Source organism: Saccostrea echinata, unplaced genomic scaffold, assembly GCF_033153115.1.
Source record: "Saccostrea echinata isolate AGI-Se365-2 ecotype Australia unplaced genomic scaffold, CSIRO_AGI_Sech_v1 ptg000016l, whole genome shotgun sequence".
NCBI classification, from domain to species: Eukaryota; Metazoa; Mollusca; class Bivalvia; order Ostreida; family Ostreidae; genus Saccostrea; species Saccostrea echinata.
The window spans coordinates 5764824-5773165 of NW_026889765.1; positions in this window are offsets into that span (position 1 = coordinate 5764824).

Sequence of the window (8342 nt, forward strand, 5' to 3'; positions counted from 1 at the left end):
GAGCATGCTCTTGGACATTGAATCAACTTGGAAACTGAAACCCCATATGCAGTTGATAAGGGTATATTGCTACTTAAATAAGGGAAGTTGAAAAGTCATCACATTTATCATAAAATTTTGCTGTAAGGTTACCATTAATGTCTAAAATATCCAAATATGAAAGATGTGTCAGATTCTGTGGTGTCTTTTATTTCAAGTTCACTGGGATATATCTAGTCGAAATATGAATGGAAGTAACTATTGTTGATTGATAATATCGATATATAAGTCGATATATTTAAATGTCGAGATCTCATGTACAAGTTTTTTGAATAAATTCTGCTTTAGATACATGTATGAATACAAAAATGGGTCTGCTAATATACTGAGCAAAATAAGTTTAGCAATTAAAAATATATAATTAAACACACTGTAATGAAAATAAAATACAATATTTATAATGAAATTGAAAAATGAGGTTGTCATCACAAAAGAAAAAAAGTTCCAATTTTATCAATAATCATGTTCCGATACGCAAGAAAACAACGTTAATTAAATTGATAAGGGTATGGGTTGTAAAGTCAATTCCAATTCCACATTTCAACATTTGAATGGCCTCCATTTACAGCAATAACAGCCATACAATTGCGTTTCATGCTCCTTATCAGGTTTCTTATCCCAAGCATGGTGATCTGGTTCCACTCCTGCTGCAGGACAGAGGTCAGTTTCACTACGTTATTGACGTTATGTCGCTGTCTTAAAGGACGACCAAGAATGTGCCAAACGTGTTCAATTGCCGTGCAGTGTGCTGACGGATATTGTCTTGCTGGAAATGCTCGAATTTCCTCGACGCAAGAAGGAAAAACAAGAAGAACAACGATCTCGTTAAAATATCTCTGAGAGCTTAATGTTCCATTTATTGACACAAGGCCAGCTTAACCCTATTGACTTTCCACCATAACCGTTCCGCTACCGTTGCGGTCTCGTTGTATGATATAATTTCTGGGTCATACCGCTCATTTTTGTGTCTCCAAACACGAACTCTTCAATCCACAAATTAACATTAAAAAATGTGACTCATCAGTAAACAATACCTCATTCCATTGTCCTTGAATCCAGCGTCGATGAGTCCATATATTGCGGGATTATTGATGACGTTTAGTGGTACTGCAGTTAGAGTTCTTCGAACTCGCAGATTTGCTGAACGTAGCCTGTTTCTTACTTTTTGTCCACATAACCTCACTCCAGTAGCACGGCGTAACTCTTTTGCAACTTTCGAAGCAGTCATGAAACGGTAACGTCTCGACGTTGTAACAATAAAACGATCTTGCCTAACAGTCGTTTTGCGTGAACGGTCTGAACGCTGCCTATCAAGTGTCCAGTGGTCCGAAACCGGTTCAAAAGTCGGCATATGGTGGATGTATGCACATTAAAGTATTGGGCGACATTACTCCTGAGCAGCCAGTGGTTAGCATCCCTATAGCCATTTAACGTTTATTTTCAAAAAGTCCTGGTCTTTAACAAGAGTGCTCGAAAAGTGTTTTGATTATAAAAATTCTTCCCAGACCCTGAGCATTCGAGCATAACCTATCGTATTGTTGAATTGTCACAACGCTGGACATAACGTTTTCTGTGCGTCAAGTTTGAAAAACATATTTGCATTTTGTTGAGTTTTTGTATTGATTTTAAGGAGAAACATAACAGAACATAATAAAACATTCATGAAAAATATTTAAATATTTTAAAATTATACCTTTGTAAAACAATCGCTAAATTTATTTTCCGCAGTATAGTTGAGCGCACTTGTTGCCGATGGGAATTCCGACAGATTGTTCGAAGTCCTGATCTCCAAAAACTACGTAGATATTGTCAATCAGAAACCATATAGCATATTTTTAATATCAACTTCAGATAACTTTGTATGTTCAGTCGTCCATCTTTCACCAATTTCCCTACCAATTAATATTTACCACGCCAGAAGTCATTAAGAAGAGATTTGGATTGATTGATTGATTGAATGTTGTTTTTACGTCCCGTTTGAGAATTTTTCGAATTTATAGAGACGTCACCACATACCAGTAAAGGGATTCAAATTTAGACCTTTACTCGGCATTCAAGGCCGTTAAGCAGTGAGGGCTGTGATTCGAACACACGATCTTCCGATCACGGAGCGAGCGCTCTTCCGACTAAGCTACCGTGACGGCCAAGAAATATGGAAAGTAGAGGAATGCGATTTTCAACGGTGAATGGACTTCATATCGAAGTACATACTTTAATTTACTATTATAGTTATACCTTGATTAACTATAGTAAAAACTTTGATGTATTATGTAATATTAAAACTTTGATTTAAGTAGTAATTCATGAGTAAATACCACGAAACTTTAATTTACTGAATTGATAGCTTTTATTGACAGAGGAAAAGGTAAAGCCGAGGTCATTTTTGATATTTTTCTGGTGAATATCAAACTAAACCTAACACCGGAAGAGTCCATAATAATTTTTTTTTATATATAGTCTGGATTTACATAGATAATACATTAAAGTCTGCATGACAAACTTCTGTCCCGAAAAAATGAAAAATACGTCCTGATTACAAGTATTAACTGTCGTAATCGCCTCTGAACTCGCACTGACCCTCCAGTGAATACGGCTTCAAAACTAGAGAATAATGCAGTGTTATGAACAGATTGCGTTTTTATAGAATATCTATGAACTATTAATAGACTATATAAAATATAATATACATTGACATACCATAGTTAACTTTAAAAAACTATAACTAATTATGCACGCTCTATAAATGTTATGGTAATTTAAATTCAAGACACGTGGTCTTGGTTGATCCATCATGGTGTAGGGTATAAACAGTTTCTTAAAAAAATATGCCAGTTCACAGGAAATTGTTATAGTCTGTTTTTTTTTAATACTATTATAATTGTGATTCGGAACATTTTTGAATAGGTTTCATTGATTTTAAAAAGGGGGATATGGAACTTGACTTAAACCTCGCTTTTGTGACAATTGATGGTGATGTTTGAAACTCAGTAGCGGCTATAACACCGCAGTCGTCCCTAAACATGGGGAAACGTGTATTATCTACTAAAAGATACCACAGAGTGTGTCAGATCTGTTTCATATTTGGATATTTTACTAGAAAAAGACTTTAATGGTAATCTAATAACAAAGCTTTATGATTAACATGATGACTTTAACATTTTCAATCGCCAACTTCTCTTACTTGTGCAGTAATATACCCTTATCAACTGCATACGGGTTTATATCTCTCAGCTGATTCGATAAGCAAGAGCATTCTCTAAGTATGAACAATTTCTAAATGAATTAAGTTGTAGATAAACAGGTTGATGAAACAAGGATATCAACAGTCGTTTAAAGTCATCATTTCATTAGTTGTATAGTCGAAACATTGACCTTGTTAGAAATTTACATTAGGTGGCAGCATTTGCTTTACTACTCATTTCACCGCTAAGTGGCAGCTTTAATCAAATAAGTGCATCATAAATGAAATTGAGAAAGATGTTTGATCTTAAAATCCCACCTCCCTCTCTAATCAACAATGTTTATTTAGAGAATCATGCTCATGTTTTATTTTAATACTTTGAGTAGTCTAATCAGTTTTTGTTTGTCATTTTTAACTACTAGGATTTTAATGACTTTTATTATGGTATGTTTTGATTAGTTTAGCCATTTTTACATGCCATTTGCTAAAGTATGTCTGATTGTATTGACTCTTGTTGTGATATGTTTTGATTAGTCGTGCCAATGTTCCTTGCCAAATTTTTAGCACGTCTGATTTTAATGACGTGTTTTGCTACCTATTTTGAGTTGTGTTTCTAGTTTTAATTTCTAGTCGATGTTTAAATTGCGTTGATCGACAGAAGCTGATCCCTCACCTTTGATTTTTAGGGACACAATTTGAATTATAAGTATTTGGCATATGTTTCATTACTATTTTTCCATATTGTACATATGTTGTGTATGAAAAAGTTGATAGTCATTTTGCTAATAAATGACCATTTTCGATATGTCTGAGTTTAATACGTTAAAAATCAAACGGGACAGAATCATTCAGATGAAAAGAGTTGACAAAAAAAAATACAATCTATCATTCAGTCAAATGCTGAATCACGTTTTACATTCTAATTGTTAGGTCATTATTTACATGCTGAGGTTCCACACCTCAGTCAAAAAAGATTCCAGCCCAGAATTTCCTGAGGAGCAAAAAACAAACAAACAAACAAACAAAATAAAAACAATGATGGTGGGGTCCATATTTTTAAAGGGGTAGGGCATTCAAAGTCATTTTTTATTTGCTTCTGTAAATCAGTATATAGTCCTATTTAAATAACTGCCAATTCAAGGGGGGGGGGGTCCAATATCCCTAGCTGCTCCTTGTCCCTGAAATGACAAATGATCATGTGACTCCAAAATAGTAGAAAACTTTTCCATTTGACTATACATAATTTTGTTTCTTGTGTTATTATGTTATGTACATCTAATGGTTTAAGGATATGAACCCCTGGAGGTCATCCCCACTCTCTTAATGAACTGGAAATGTTCATAATATGAATACATCAAATTAAATAAAAGTGCATCAGTGATAAGATTACTTGACATTTCATTCATGAGTTTGGGTCAACCCATGTACCCTCCTAGAATTAGGAATGAAAATCATTCAAAGAGATGGACATTAAACTATTTGTATATATTCACATTTTTTTTTTATGTCAAACCAAAGTATTAGACTAGTTTGCATACATGAACAAACAGGGTTCTGGGAAGGGGAAGGGGCAAGGGGAAGGAGTTATCTCTTTACGTCTTCATTGTTGAAAACTCCTAAAATGAATGTTAACCTCAAATCCGACTTGTACGTCTTCATTATTTTTAAGTGGTGGTGTCTCCATATGAGTGAAAAATTCCCGAGAGGGACATTTAACAACAAACAAACAATAATGACTTAAAAAACACAACATACATGTACATGTTTATTAGTCAACGGATATACTTCTGGTCATATCTCTAGTTCTCCCTTGAATCAGAAATGATGATATAAATACTCTAAGAATGATAAAGAGTTGAAAAGGTTGTGCATTGTAAAATTCACTAAGCTCTGTGGTTGAATTAGCTATACCAGTTTAACTTATTTTGCTACTCAAAGCACCTTGATTAACAATTTTTAATCATACTGTTTTCTGAAATGTGAAGTTTTTTCAACATGGATACAAGTCACACCTTTTCAGCTTCTGAAAACAATGCATGAAAAAAAACCCTGCTTTTCAAATACTGTAACTCTTTCCAAGTACTTGTGATCATCAGTTTTTAGCTCACTTGAGTGTTTCTGGTTTTCTGATCACATTTTGTTTGTCATCCATCTCTCCGCCTGTAAACTTTTCACATTTTTGTCTTCTTCACTAGAACCGCTGGGCCAATTTCAACCAACCATGCCACAAAGCATCTTCGGGTAAAGGGGATTCAAGTTTGTTCAAGTGAAGGGTCACACCCTCTTTCAAGGGGGGATAATCAAGAATTAGTGAAAATTTGGTGGTATCATTTTAAAAAAGTCTTATCAAGAACCAATGACTGGACCCAAAAAGTTGAAACTTTCTTTACATAGACTTAGTGTGGCTTCAAAATTTGTTAAAATATGACCCACTGGGGTAGGGTGGGGCCACATATAGGGATCCAATGATTTACATAGAAAAATGCAGGGGATTTTTTCCATCATAAATCTTCTTCTCATGAACAGCAAGGGCATTATTGTCATCCGTTTTCGCAAAAGGGACCTAGGGGACATTAAATCTCATTTGTCTGTCAGTCTGTCCGTCTGTCACAATAAATTTAACCTTGGTCATAACTTCTGAATAATAAGAGATAGGGCTTTCATATTTCACATGTACATGTACATTACCTACAAGAACTTTCTAAACATACTATGATTTTTGAACCCATGACCTTGACCTTGACGTTTGACCTACTTTTCAAAAAAATTAACATTATTTGAAATTGATCATTTTGAAAGAGAAAAGATAGGGCATTCATATTATATATGTATATTACCTGTGACAAGACCTTTCTAAATATATCATGACTTTTGAATCTGTGACATTGACCTTAAAGTTTAACCTACTTTTCAAAAATGTTATATTTCCTTATAACTTTTGATTGAGAAGAGATATGACTTTCATATTTGACATGTACATTACCTGTAACAAGATGTTTCCGTGAATACTATGATTTTTTTACCCCTTGACCTTGATGTTTTACCTAATTTTCAAAAATTTTAACTTTTATTCGGTGATTACTTTTAAATGACATATGATAGGGCGTGCATATTTGAAACAATATGTCATAAATAATGGCATCCCATCCACTAGGACACGGAAAGCAGGGGACCACAATTCTTTGAATTTGCTTGTTAGTCATTTTGATATGGAAACATCCTCATGTAGTGTAGATTCAAGTTTTTTATGCCCTGCCATGAATATGGCTGAGGCATATAGCGTTTGTCATGTCCGACTTCAATCAAACGTCATTTGCTGATACATACTGATGTAAGCTTTTCAACTGCATCAACCTTTTTTTATCTTGACCTTTCCTTTGACCTTGACCTTACTTTTCTTAAATTAGTGTCTAGATCAGTTTTGAATAAACAATTCAAGATATATTTATCAAACTTCATATGCTGATATATACTGCTGAGAGCTATCAATTGCATCAACTTTTTTGACCTTGACTTTTCCTTTGAACTTGACCTCACTTTTTTAAATTAGTGTTTATCTACGTTTTTAATAAACCATTTATGATATTTTAATCGAACTTCATATGCTAATAGTAAATACATAATGATATAAGCTTTTCAACTGCGTCAGCATTTTGACCTCAACCTTTCCTTTGACCTTGACCTCTCTTTTCTCAAATGAGTGTTAAGCTCAGTTTTAAATAAATCATTCAAGATATTTTTATCAAACCTAATATGCTGATATGTATTGGTGAGAGCTATTCAACTGCATCAAAAACTTTTCACCTTGCACTTTCCTGTGACCTTGACCTCCCTTCTCTTTAATTTGTATTTTGCTTAGTTTTAAAGAAACAATCTAAGATATTTTTATGTAAGCATGCACTTATACATAATTTTGTGAGAATTTATCATCTATATCCATTTTTTTTATGATTTTAGTTTCAATTTTAAAGAAACTGTTCAAGATATTCTCATCAAACTTCATACACTCGTACAAATTTTCATGTTGCATTAGTAATATACATTCGGCGGGGCATTTAAGTCCTATGGACATATTTCTAGTTTTCAAATCATAACCTCCGAGGATAAGGTCAGGACACAATAAGGGATCAAAGTTTTATATAGGAATAAAAGGAATTTTTTTTTTTCAAAATTCTTCTTTTTAAGAACAACAAAAGCATGATTAATATGGAAACATTCCCAAGAAGTGTAGATTCAAGTTTGTACAAATCATGACCCCGTGGGTTAGGGAGGGGCCATTTTTTTCCTGCCCCTATTTGCTATCCACATGGAAATGCAAATTTTAAAACCATTTTACACATCCACAGGACAAAATCAATCATCTTCCAAATGATCATGATTTAAGGCTAGTGCATAAAATATAAGGGAAGTTCTGGGAACTAGGGTGTTTAAACATGTTAAATATTTTTTTTAAACAATTTGACCCCCATTTGAACCCCCAGGGGGAAAATAAAAATTACGAAACCTTACTGCACATCTATAGGACACCATCAACCATCTCCCAAAAGATGATTAGGCTACTGTGTAAAATGTAAGAGGAGTTCAGGGAACCAGGGGCTTTTTGCATAAAAAACGTCATTTTTCGACCCCCATTTGACCCCCAGAGTGAAAATGAAAATTCCGAAACCTTACTGCACATCTACATGACACCACCAACCATCTCACAAAAGACAATTTGGCTACTGTGTAAAATGTAAGAGGATTTCTGGGAACCAGGGGCTTTTTGCATAAAAAAAGTAATTTTTCGACCCCCATTTGACCCCCAGGGTGAAAATGAAAATTCCGAAACCTTACTGCACATCTACATGACACCACCAACCATCTCACAAAAGACAATTTGGCTACTGTGTAAAATGTAAGAGGATTTCTGGGAACCAGGGGCTTTTTGCATAAAAAAAGTAATTTTTCGACCCCCATTTGACCCCCAGGGTGAAAATGAAAATTCCGAAACCTTACTGCACATCTACATGACACCACCAACCATCTCCCAAAAGATGATTAGGCTACTGTGTAAAATGTAAGAGGAGATCTGGGAACCAGGGGCTTTTTGCATTAAAAACGTCATTTTTCGACCCCTGTTTGA